Source organism: Peromyscus maniculatus, chromosome 11 (assembly GCF_049852395.1).
Source record: "Peromyscus maniculatus bairdii isolate BWxNUB_F1_BW_parent chromosome 11, HU_Pman_BW_mat_3.1, whole genome shotgun sequence".
Classification (NCBI taxonomy): Eukaryota; Metazoa; Chordata; class Mammalia; order Rodentia; family Cricetidae; genus Peromyscus; species Peromyscus maniculatus.
Genome location: NC_134862.1, coordinates 39,978,735 through 39,991,853, shown reverse-complemented (window position 1 = coordinate 39,991,853; position 13,119 = coordinate 39,978,735). Strand labels below are relative to the sequence as shown.

At 42.7% G+C, this 13,119-nt stretch overlaps 1 long non-coding RNA gene across 1 annotated transcript; it reads left to right on the top strand.

Annotated features, from left to right (window-relative positions):
* Window positions 1-10,907: 10,907 nt before the first annotated feature.
* LOC121821133 (uncharacterized) lies at window positions 10,908-12,542 on the top strand. Its single transcript, XR_006061818.2, has 3 exons — window positions 10,908-11,140; window positions 11,732-11,806; window positions 12,399-12,542. It is a non-coding gene; the product is annotated as an uncharacterized LOC121821133 (long non-coding RNA).
* The last annotated feature ends 577 nt before the right edge of the window (window positions 12,543-13,119 follow it).

Genomic DNA, 13,119 nt, shown 5'->3' with positions numbered 1-13,119 from the left:
AGCATTATGATACCAAATGTCCCCCAAACATGGTAGCTTAAGGAATTTTTCACTGAAGTCCTGTGGGGACAAGGTGTTAACATGTTAGCAGATACATGCATCATCTGTTAGATTTTGTTCTCTCTTTTTTAATATCTGGAGAAATCCTTGACCATTTGGGAATGATGGTGTCAATGGATTTATTTTTCTTAGCTCAGAATTCCCTACTTTGTCCTTAGAACAGAACCTATTTATTTCCTCTGTGGATAGTTTCCTTCTAGGAGCCCTTACGTGTTGGCTGGGGAGATTGCTTTCTGGTACCCTGATCTTTATTGCTGTGTGGAATATTTTTACTTCCTAGCCATAGTCACCAAAGCTTACTTTGGATGTAATAAAATACCAGGCATGTCTAAGCAAAGGCTTGCACTCTGATGAAGGCTGTGAAAGGCCAGCCTGCTTGCTGTGGTACTAACCAGTGGAGCAGGCTTGGGTTTCTTTCTTGTGCCCATCTTCCGTCTGGACCTCCTGTGTTTACTCCGTGTTCATTAACTCTTGTTCTTCTCAGCGCTGAGGCACTGGGGAGGCTTTCAAAAGGTGTGACACCCCCCCCCGCCCCCCGCCCTGCTTTTGTCATGCACGGAGAGACTTTCCAATTAGGTCATAGCTAAATATTGATTCTCTATTAGATAGAAACATAAATGCCATTTTATTTCCTGTATTAACGCTATTAAACATCCTCTCTGGCTACAGGCGTCCAAGTGCTATGATTTCCACTGTTCCCCAAAGCTGAAGCATACAATACATCATCTCAGGAGATAAAGGCAGACAGTAGACCACTGGACAGAACTACCGCACCTTGATGAGCACTGACAATTTTGAGTCCATTTTTCAGGCACCAACCAGAGAGACATTTCTTGAGAGATTGTCAGTTGCCTGAGTAAAGATAGCAATGATGAATGTAGAACTCTGAAAAGGCAGGTGACGTACTAAATATCAGAGTCACAGAAGAAAACTATCCTTTCACTGGAATGGTGTTGCTCATGAACACTCAGCAGTGTTCAGAATAGGGTGGGGTACCTAGCATTCAGGTGAAGCATGGGGGGCCATGCCATCACTATGACATTTTGCTATCACTGTAACAAAATGACTGAAATAATCAACTTACAAAGAGAAGAGGTTTTTGATGGCTCATAACCGATTGATCCTGTTGCTTTGGGCATATGATAAGACAACACATGCTGGTGAGAAAACATACTTGAATGAAATCACTCACCTCAAAAAAAAAAAAAAAAAAAGAGGATAACAAAGAACCCAGGATCCCACATTCCCTTGGATGCACATCCTCAGTGACATAGGACCTCTCACTGGGTCCTGTTTTTTAAAGGGTCTATTTCCCAATAGTACCTCTCTGTTGACCTTCATGTATAGACCTCTGGGGGCCTTCGACATCCAATCTACAGAAGAAGGTATGTTCCAGCAACTGGACCTTCACCAGGTACTGTCTCACAGCAGCAACAACGCTGGTGTGGCCTCAGCTCTGAGCATCCCAGCCTCACATTTTTGCCTTGCCTCTCATCTCCTGATCTTTCCAGTCATTCTGTTTCCTTCACACAGAAAACCAGGAGAAAATTTAGCTCAGTGCAAAGACTTTGTCTAATACTGTTGTCCAAAAATAGGACAAACTTTTCTCCAGGAGCAGTCTGCACCCTGCATCTCTTAGGGAGCCCCAGCTGAGGCTTAATAACCTGTTGTAAGGTAATTGGAAAGAGGATTAAAACCCTGCAATTAAGAAAATAAGCTCTGGAATATAAAAGATTTAAGTTAAACGTCTCTCTCTAAGTAGATATTTTATTTTGAGTGGTTGCTAGTTTCTGGGGCTGACTGGCCTAGTTTTAAAGGCTGTCCTGCCACCCAGGACTGTGTCAAGCTTGCATGTCCTTTCTCATCTACAGAACTCACTGATCTCATCTGTGAAATGTGGGCAGAAATTGTGTGCCGGTAAGTGCTATTTCCAGCAATGTATGAGTCCTAAGCCAGTCAGAACGCATGAGCCTTTCGTTAACAGATCATAATCCGAAAACAGGAAGCACTTGATAAAAGCAAACAATTACTGTTGTTATTTGGCCCCCACAGCCCATGTTTCCTTCACAACAAATACAGTGTTGTGCTTCGGTGAGCAAATGTCCTTCATAGGCTCAGGTATGTGAGCACTTGGACCCCAGTTGGTGGCCCTGTTTAGGAGATTATGGAACCTTGAGGAGAGCATTGCTGGAGGAAGTACATCCCTGAGAGCAGGTTTTAAGGGTTTACAGCCTCACCCCACTTCCTGTTCCCCCGTCTCAGCTTCCTGTGTGTAGATAAAAAACATGATCTGCCAGCTTCCTGCTCCTGCCACCAAGCCACACATTACATATCATAGCAGATTTTATGCCTCTGCAGCCACAAACCAAACAACCTTTCTTCTTTCTGTTGCTTTTGGTCATCATGCAACAGGAATGTAACTAATACAGATGGCACGAACTGTGTGAATTTTTGCTTGAAAAAGAAATAAAATATCTAGAGTATTTAGCATGGTACATGACATACTAAGCAAATATATTGTTTAGTTTCAGGAAATATTTTGAAATGCTAATATATAAGATTCGTATCAAACAGATTCTGAATTTTATTGAAGGCACTGTCTTCATCTATTGAGATGATCATGTAATGTTTATCAGTCTGTTTGCTTATGTCAAACCATCCTTGCAGCCCTGGTTGAAACCAAGTTGGTCACTTTTTTAAATGTCTTACTGAGTCCAGTTTGCAAGTATTTTATTGTTGATATTCATATCTATGTTCATCAAGAAAATTCTTCTATAGTTTGCCCCTCTTTATCTTTAGGGGGTGTTTTGTAACAGGGTGGTACTGGCTTGCTAGAATAACTTTGGAACATTACTTCCACAGTGAGAAGAGCTGTTTATAGAATACTTTAAGGAATGGTTACACATTCTGATTTTCTGCTCTGACAGCAGTCAGTAGTGAATCCATCATTTCTTAAGCTTACCTTTGCAGATATCTCTTAGTGCTTTAATTTCATTGTTCATTATAGGCATATCAAGTGTTTATATATTTCCATTCTGTTTTGGTGGGTCATATGTATTTATATACGAGTCTAGTTCCTCTAGACTTTCTAGTTTCTGAGAACATAGGCTTTCAAATTACTCCCTCATGATCTCTGTATTTCAGTGATGTCTTTTGTAAAATCTACCTTTTTATTTCAAATTATACTAATTTGCATAATCTCTTCCATCTTTAATTGGATAGTTGGGCTGAAGGTTTGTCCAGGGTGTGTGTTTATTCACAAAACCAATTCTTTGCTTCATTGATTGGTATTATTTTAGTCTCCATTTCATTTGTGCCCTAATCTTCATTATTTTCCATTATGCAATTTTGGCTCATCCTTGTTTTGTTGAGACATTGAGATACACCAGGGGGTTGGTTATTTGTTTGAAATCTTTGCCTTTTCTTTTCAAATGTATGCAGTCATGGCTATGAGCTGCCCTCTTAGAACTGCCTTTGCTGAATCCCAAAGTCCCTGGAAAGTTGTATTTTCATTTTCAATTGATTCTAGGATATGTAAAATTTCTTTGTTGATGTTTCAATTGCTCACTCACTTTTTTCCTTTGTTGATTTTTTTCGGGGGATGGGTCATGAACTGAACAGATAGTTCTCAAAGAAGTACAAATGACCAATGAATACATGAAAAATTGTTCAATGTATTTAGGCACCAGTGAAATGTAAATTAAAACTACAATGAAATTCACTTTACCCCAGTCAGAATGGTTATCTTGAAGTAAGCAAAAACAATGCTGGCCAGGATGCCGTAAGGCTGAACCCTTACACACTGTAATGAATGGAAATTAGTGCAGGATTATGTCAATCAGTATAGACCAGAGTTTCTTCAAACAGTTCCAATCAGAACTTGCATGTACTCCAGCCATTCCACTCCTGGGTATACATTAAAAGGAAGCAAAGCCAGCATGTAGACACCCATGTACTGACATCCAACACAACACCATTCACATTACTTTAGACTAGGACACAGCCTACCTGGCCAGGTGTCCATCAACAGATGGATGGATGAGGAAACTGTGGTACGTACAGGACAGGTGTTATTCAGCCATGAAGAAGAATGAAGTTCCGTCATCTGCAAGAGAAACAAATGTCACTGGAGATCTTCTACTAAGTGATATCAGCCAGGTTCAGAAGGACAAACATCCTATTTTCTTTCATATGAAGAGTCTCCATTGTTTCTTTTTTAAAAAAAGAGAGATTAAAGTTGAAATAGAAGAGGACAATTTGAGAAGAGAAAGTGATCAGTAAGGCGGGAAGGAGATATGGGAGAGTGAATATATTCCATAATGACCTCCCTTATTGTATACAATTCATATACTAATAAGAAAATAAAGCTATTTTGTATAATTTATATTCATTAATACAATTTTCTTCCACATGAGAGATTTAAAATATTGGTATGTTAAAAATAAAATTGAGATACTGTGATTGAATGGATGACCAATGACCAAATATCAAAAGGATTTTTTCCAGTGTGCTGTCTGGGAATAGTTACCGATAAATTAGGTATGTACACATTCAATCTAATTTAAACCACTAGATGGGTGGAGGAGATAGAAAGGAAGGGGAGACAGAGAACATAATGAAAACCAAAGCATGCAAATCCTACTCATAGGAGAGATGAGAGGAAAATGGTATCATACCTCACCGTTCTTATATGGGGTATATTTATTAATCCCCACCATAATGGTCTTTAATATTCATTTTGAAAAAAATATGGAGTTTTCATTTTGAAGGTCAGAAACTAATTTAAAAAGCACGGCATGATTTTAGGCTGAATTCCAAAAGCTATAAATGCCTCTCAGTCTCATCAGCTACACAGTACTGTCAGAATCTAGACGTATGTGAATTGTTTTTCCCTGTGAATTATTTTAGATGGTATTTCTTGACATTGTCAATGCAAATGTTTCTAATATGCATTATTTAACATCTCCCTTTCATCTCAGTTTTGAAATGCTAAGAGAGAAGCCTGTGGTCTCTTAGTTTTCATTTCCTATGAGCTGGAAGTGTGGTCTACCTCTGAACAATTCATTTTTTTTTGTTTTCTAGATGAGTAATTTTTTCATACTCGGACTTAACAAACATTGTCTGGAATAAGGTTTATAGAAGACACAGTGGAGGTCTAAGGTCTTGTTCCTAGTTTCCAGGTTCATATGCTCTAGTTGAGGTGGATGAAGCAAGGGAAAGCATGAAATATGCCTACAAAGGAATAGCATAACAGTTAGCTGCTTATCCTCACCATGTGGGTTCAGAGATCACTCTGGAATGAAGAGGAAAGCTTCATTCTTAGGGGCTGTTGTTATGAGGTGATGCATTGATCATAAGTGCCAGCTCATGATGTCTGTGCTCACTTCCTCACTGACGTTGTGACACAGGAACACACATCTCCTCTTCCATCTATGCAATGGCCAGGATGATGCCTCCCTCCCTTTGTTTGTGACTGAAGGAGCTAGAGACTAAGTATGGACAAGTCTGCCATGTTGCAGTCAGTCACTAGCTGTGGCTTTGCTATGTGGATTCCTGACATACAATTATGTAAGAACCCAAAAGGAGGCTGTGGTAATTTGAATAAGAACGGCCCCACAGGCCCGTATATTTGAATGCTTAATCACTAGGGAATGGAACCCTTTGACAGGATTAGGAAGTTTAGGAAGTGCAGCCTTGTTGGAGGAAGTGTGTCCCTGGGAGGGTGGGCTTTCAGGTTTCAAAAGCCCAAGCCAGGCCCAGTGTTACTTTCTCTCTTCCTGTGGGGCAGGATGTAGAACTCTCAGCTCTTTCTCCAGCGCCGCGTCTGCCTGCGTGCCTCCATGTTCCCCACCATGATGATAATGGACTAAGCCTCTGAAACTGTAAGCGAGCCCCCGATTAAATGCTTTCTTTTCTAAGAGTTGCTTTGGTCATGGTGTCTCTTTACAAGAGAACAGTGACCAAGACAGATGGGTCGGATTTAGAGGCATTCTCAAGGGCTTGAAATCTGAACGTGTTTGTCATGTGGAGGGGGAAAGGAGCAAGCGATAGGATCGGAAGTTCCATACCGACAGTGCCAAACGCTAGGGACATTTGTGAAAAAACGTTATTATGCAATCATAAAGGAACAGTTGCTATGAATTGTTGTTGCTTAGGACTTGGAACATATAATTTTGTCACTTATATAAACCTTTTCATACACCATTAGGAACAAAAATGAATATTTGTTTTAAATGGAAAATACTCATAATTACTAGTCAAATTATTTTTGGTTATTATGGATGATAGGAAAAATAAATCCCCTGGTCATGAGCAACGCAGCCAACACAGTAAATCAGATCAGGCCAAATTAATAAGTCCAGGTTTAATCTGAGCAGATCATTCCCGGGTGGTCCCAGGAAGTAGGAGAACCCATGAGGGGAAACTGCAAGGGGAAGTCTTGGCCAGACCTTAAGTATACCCCCTCCCCCCGCCCCCGGGTGGAGCTGCTGCTTGGCAGACTTTCTCAGGGCCGGGGTCTGGAGAGGGCAGCTCTAGAGATCTCCAACATGGGGTGCTCCCTGCAAATTCCCAACAGGAACAGCAGTAATGTGAGATTACTGTTTTGCTAAGTTTCGAAGCCTTCTCCTTAAGTCTAAACTTCCATTCCCACCCTAACGGTGGTGAGGAAGTGCAAGCAGGCAGTTGGTAAGTAACAGATGTTTGTCATAGTGTCTGCTGCCCGGGAGCCCCAGCACTTAGCTCACCTGGGTGACATGGATAGTGAGCATCCAAATTCACAGGTGACTGACTACATCCCAGAAGATGACCACTGTGAACACAGAAAAGAGAATCCAAATCCATATTTTCTATCCTTTTTGGGTGGCAGGACCCAAACCACCATCTCCCTTGATATTGACAGCCTGGGGAATGATTTTAATTCCTAAGCAGGAAATTTTCTCCTCGATTGATGCTTCTCTTCTCTAATGACAAGCATTGTTTACACACGTCACAATGAGCTGGTAGGATCCACGTTCAGCTACTTCATCTACAACTGTGTAAGCATAAGGACAGCTTCTCGAAGACAGTCAACTATGTTAGGCCATGTGATCAGTGCCACTGCTATTTCACAGACAATGGGCACAGTGGGTGAAGCTGAGACCTGAGCCAAGGTACCAGGATATTTTTTTTTTCTTCACTCCTTCAAGATTTCAAACTGTTTCTTTTCTTTCCCACTCCAAGATTTCATGGTATGGACACCCCCACCCCTGATTGCAGAGGTGATCTCCTCAGCTCATTTTACCACCTTGATCTGCATTGACAGGGAGACCACTCTGTCATAAAATCAGAAGATTACTCTGTCCAAAATGCCAGGAAAGGAGGAGGAGGAGGGAGAGGAGAAGAGGAAGGAGGGGGAGGAAGGAGGAGGAAGGGAGGAAGGGAGGAGGGGAGGAAGGGGAAGGCATAGGGCATATTTGAAGGGCAGGTGGTAAGTTCCTTTGCAAAATGGAGGTTTGAGAGTCCCCTGGAGGAGGCACCTCCTGGGACTGGCCCTGGGAATTCAAATTTGAGTGTCAGCACAGGAAGTAATAGAACCAACCACGAGGTAATTCTGCTCCTGTATAATTGCATAATTAAAATAATGATACCTCAGCTTCACTTAGTGCTTTATCACTTCAAAACTCTTTACATACATTGGTACCTTTAATCACCTATAATATTTTTTAATTTAGGTGATATTGAACCTGCTCCATGTTATAAAAATATTTTAATGTGTTTTTATTCTGGAGATGAGAGAACACGATATGAGAACGAATCCCAGCCTCACTGCACAGATAAAGAGACTAAGATTCATAAGGCATATGTAACTTGCCCAGCAAGTGTTCAAGCTGCATTCTCCCAGGCTATGTCTGCCTGCAGAGCTACTTCCCTTACATATGTGAATGAGAATTCCTGGAAAGAAGCTGTGCCTGCCAAAGCTGATTGACTGATTAGAATTGCAGTGATACAGAGAAGTTGAGCTGTTGTAGGTCCAGAGCCTGAGGACTATTTATCTTGGGCCATCCTTAACCCTCTAAATAGCCCTTCCTCCACCTCCGTGTCAGGCCTAATATCCTGTGGCTAACAGCTAAAAATTTTTCAGAAAATATTAAGTTAGCCAGCTACAAGCTTCTGTCCCAAAGCTAAGAATGTCATAAGGCAGTCCCAGGTCTCTAGCTGTGGGGTCTCTGCTTTGCCATAATCACCTCTCTGATGTTTCCACCAATGTATTTGAGCAGTCTTGATCTATGACTTCTTTTGTTCTGTTACTTTAAAAACTTTGTGAAACGGCTTCTGTATTGGAACACGGGATTTGGAATAACCTAAATCTGTGTCCCAGGCCATGGTTTCTCATAGTTGGCTCCAGAATAAATAATCTCTTCTCCTGTTTGAGGTGAGGGCCATGCTTTCTTCATTGACCCAGGAGGGTTACCAGGTGCTTTTCTGCACTTTTGACCTGTGCCACGTCCTGCTGTGTTATGTAGTACACGATAGTGTCAGTGCATACTGCAATTCATTCAGCTCTTTTGTGTGTGTGTGTGTGTGTGTGTGTGTGTGTGTGTGTGTGTGTGATTCATTTGTTTGTTTTTATTAACATAATTTTTTTATTGATTCTGTGGAAATTTCACATTCTGCAACCCAATCCCACTCAGTTCCCAGTCCTTCTGTGTGCACCCTCCAACAAATAACATAAAAATAAAAAAGTAATTAAGAAACCAAACCAAACCAACAACAAACAAAAAAATCACTTCGAGCCTGGTCTTTCCCGCCTTTCCATCTCATATTCATTTGTTGCAGTGGCCTTGGGAGCTGTGGTGGGTCATGTGGTACACCCTTTTGCCTATGCAGCTTTACTTGCAAATGTTCGTTGCCATGAGTTGTTGGTCCGGTTCAAGGCCTCTGGCTTCTGGTACACTGTCGATACTGGACCCTCACCGAGACCCCTCTCAGATACTCTGCTGTGGCCCCGAGTCATGGAGATCTTGGGGCTATGGTTCCACAGGACTGGTGTCTTCATGAGCTCCAGCAGGTCATAGATGGGGTAGATGTTGAGGTGGGCCATCTCTAGTGGGCCTGGGTGGCAGCTGAGTTGGTCAGTTGGGGCCTCCACTGGGACTGCCCTCTTCAGGAGAGGGTCAGGGCCCACTCCCCTGTACCCATGCCGTTTGGGCCAGCTTTCTTACATGCACCATGAAGGATAGGCTGGCACGGGGTGGGGAGGGTACAATTCTCTCAAGGACATTGAGGATCAGGGATAGCTCTCTCACTCCTGCACTACTAGGGCCAGTTCTAGGGTTGGGGAATCTCCCACTGAGGCCGCCAGCAAGGGCCAGGACATGGCCCCCAATGGTAACACAGGCCACAGACATCAACACAGATCCTGACTGTGATAGGATCACAGATCCACACATGGCCTTTGGCCACAATTATGACCCAGACCTCACCATGCCCCTGGGTGGCAGTGAAGTCTACTCAGATCAGTATGACCCCAGTGACAGCATGGCCTTCGGACACTAACAGGGCCTCAGGTGGTGGCCCAGACTATGGGCATCTGAATGGCCTTCAGTGGTAACATGGGCCACTGACATCAACACAGACTCCAGCTGTAGCAGAGCCAATGACCCAGACCTGGCTCTCAGAAGCAGCAGCCCAGGCTGGGACATCACATGGCCCCAGGTGGCAGTGTAGGCTGCCTATATCAGCCTGTTCCTCACTACTGTCCTGTCTTCAGTTCTGCCTCTCTCCATAGTGCACGAACCACTCTACTTCCCCTTCTTTCCCATTTCCTCACCCCATACCTGTTCATGGTAGTTAGTGCTGCCTGCCCAGAGGCTGTAGGGTGCCGGGCGCCGGGGCTGTTCATTCAGCTCTAATTGGCTCTGAACACAGACCCTTCCCACATTACCAGAAGACGGTCAAAAGAATCCATGGTGACAATGCCTTGGGGAGCTGTAAGAGAGGCTCCAGGAAAAGAGGCAGAAGGCCTTTTATTTCAGGTGCATTTAGTTCCCTGGATTATTCTTGGACGTGATTTCATGCCTCCTATGACTAACATTTACATTCAATTTATAGGACACGTTTGTTGGATGTCAGAACATGGCTATAGAACCCAATCTGGTCAGTGTACCCAGAATCTGGATATGGCCTTCTGCCTTGCTTTCCTGCATGTAATATGTAGTATGTGCCAGGCAATTATCTTTAAATTGGTCTTTCCTGAGAAAGTTCTGGGAAAGGGTTGCTTTGTTAATATTTATTATGTGCTTACTGACGTTTATTTACGTGTTTTTCTGATCATGTTTTTCTGAACTCAATCTTCCTCGGATCATTGATTTTTTGTTTGTTTTATTTATAAACATTTTAAACTATATAAATATTGCCCGTGTTTATTTATAAAGTACACTGGAACTGAAGTAAGGTTGTCCATAGCACTGGACTGTGGTCTGCCCCATCCTTTTAGATCCTCAGGTCCCAGGTCCAGCAGACAGATCTGCACAGGCTGGCCGAAAAGTCAACACCACAGGAGACAGACTGAGTACAGTGAACCTTATAAGTCAACTCATCTCCCTGGCCCACGAGACTTGATTCAGGTTCTACATAGCCTCTAGAATCTAGCTGTTGTCATTAATCCCATGTCTTGTACAGCCAAACTTGCTTAAGTAGCCAGTGGTTATCTCTCCCTTCTTCATCTTCCCTGGATTCTTCAGTCCTAGTCTTGAGGACTTCTTTTGAATTCCCAGAAAAACAGAGTTCATCAAATCTTGGATTCTAGATTCTAAATTCTAGATTCTTATTCTAGATTCTGGATTCTTGGATTCTGAACTCTGACTCACGGATCTTGTCTGAGCTCGTGGATCTTGTCTGAGCTCGGTCCCCATCTATTGAAGCCTGACTATTAAGCACTGTGATAGTCAATAGCCATTTCTATTCAAATCACAGTGGAGGGATTGACCCAGGCTCCACCGCCAGGTTTGTCATGGGCTCCACCACTGGAAATCATGGTGGATGCCTCTTCAGTAAAATGGCCAAAAAAGAAGAACGTGGAATATTTAGGAGACAGCAGGTAGGGGGGTTGTGGTAGCTAAGATTTAAGCAAAATAAATGACTAACACTTCAGGGCTCTGGGACTCTAAGCTAGTAAGAACAGTTTTTTAAATCCTGGCAAGCTCCTCTTCAGAAACATAGACTTTCAAGCCTTCTAGACAATTTGCTTTAGCTGAGGGAGAGTCTCAGGACACACAATTTTAACACACCAGGAAAAATGCTGAACTTTTCAATTAAATTTCACCAGCATTGCTCATCACAGAAGATCCAGTCACTAACCAAGGTCATGGATGCCTATGAGGGTATCTGTAAGGGTCTGGAAGAGTTGTGAGGGCTGTTTACAACTTTTACCTTGGTGCTAGCCTGTCTCCAGTTAGATATAATCAAAACTAGTAATCTGGTTACCATACTTGTGGTGATTTGAATAAGAATGACCCACATAGGCTCATATTTTTGAATACTTAGGGAATGGTTTTAGGATGTGCGGCCTTGTTGGAGTAGGTGTGGCTTTGGAGGAAGTGTGTCACTGGGGGTGGGATTTGGAGTTTCAAATGCTTAAGCTGGGTCCAGTGTATCTCTCTCTTCCTGATGCCTGCCAATCTGGATATAGAACTCTTAGCTCCTTCTCCAGCACCATGTCTGCCTGCATGCCACCATGATGACAAAGGACTAAACCTCTGAAACAGTAAGCATGCCCCAATTAAATGCTTTCTTTCATAAGAGTTGCTGAGGTCGTGGTGTCTCTTCACAGCAATATAAACCTTAACTAAGAATATCCAAAGCAAGTATTAAAGCCTTAGACCAGGAAGAGGCTCCTGGACTGAACACTGGAACCTTCTTTGTTTAACGCTCTCTCATCCCTGTTCCTCTTAAGCAACTTCTTTCTCTTCTCAAATGTATGGGTCCTCTACTACTTAGGGTATAAATTGTCAGAAATAAGGGGCATGGATTAAAGAAACCTTCAAAGAAGAAGTAGTACCAAGCCCTAAGGTGTCCAGTTATGTATTAGGACTCCAGGTGCAAGAATTACTAACCCTTCCTGTGTTGTGGAAGGAGACAGATGTCTCTTCCCACATCCCTGAAGAAAAGTGACCCTCCCTTCCCCTAGGAATCATCAACTGTCAATAGCTTCTCTGCTAGGGGTGGGACTGTGTGAGTAGCCCCTCCATCCATGCTGGTATTTTGGCTGACTTGATCTTGTATTGGTCTTGTGTATGTAGTCATAGTTGCTATATGCTCACTTAGTCACTTAATGTTCTACCATCTTGTCATTGTAGGTTCCAGTTTTCCCCACACTGTGGCATTGTTCATCTACTTGGGACCATACCCTTGAAGACCATTGAGTCACCCTCCTTCAGAAGCCATCGACTGTTGATAGCGCCTTAGTTAGGGGTGGGGGCTAATAAACCACCTCTACCTCTATGCTATTGTGTTGACTGGCTTGATCTTGTGCAGGTCTTGTGCAGGCAACCACAGCTGCCGTGAATTCATGAGTATAGCGGGCTGGTCATGTCCAGGAGACAGTGCTTCACTCTAGTTTTCCCCAACCTGTGACACACAGAATTGTTCTTCCTTTTTTCCCCTCAATGGTGCCTGAGCCTTGGGAGAGTAGTGGTATAGCTGTCCCAATTGTGGCTGAGAACTCAATGACAATTGACCAAATGTGAATGGGCATAAAGTGACCAAAAGTCAGAGACTTTGGCTTTTAAACAAGAGTAATGAGAAATAAATATGTCCCTTGCCTAAAATAACTTAAAAATAAAACACATGAATTACCATCTTCAGTTGTTATCTCTGACAGAAAATAGAAACAAGCTAAGACCCTTAAGAACCACAGCCTATCACTGCACAGTTGTCAGGTAAGGTTGTAGGGAGGACGCATTAGAATTCTGCAGAGAAATGGACCTAATGGATGAATGGGTATAGATGATAGGTAGGTAGGTAAATAGGTAGGTAGGTAGGTAGGTAGGTAGGTAGATAGATAGATAATAGATAGAT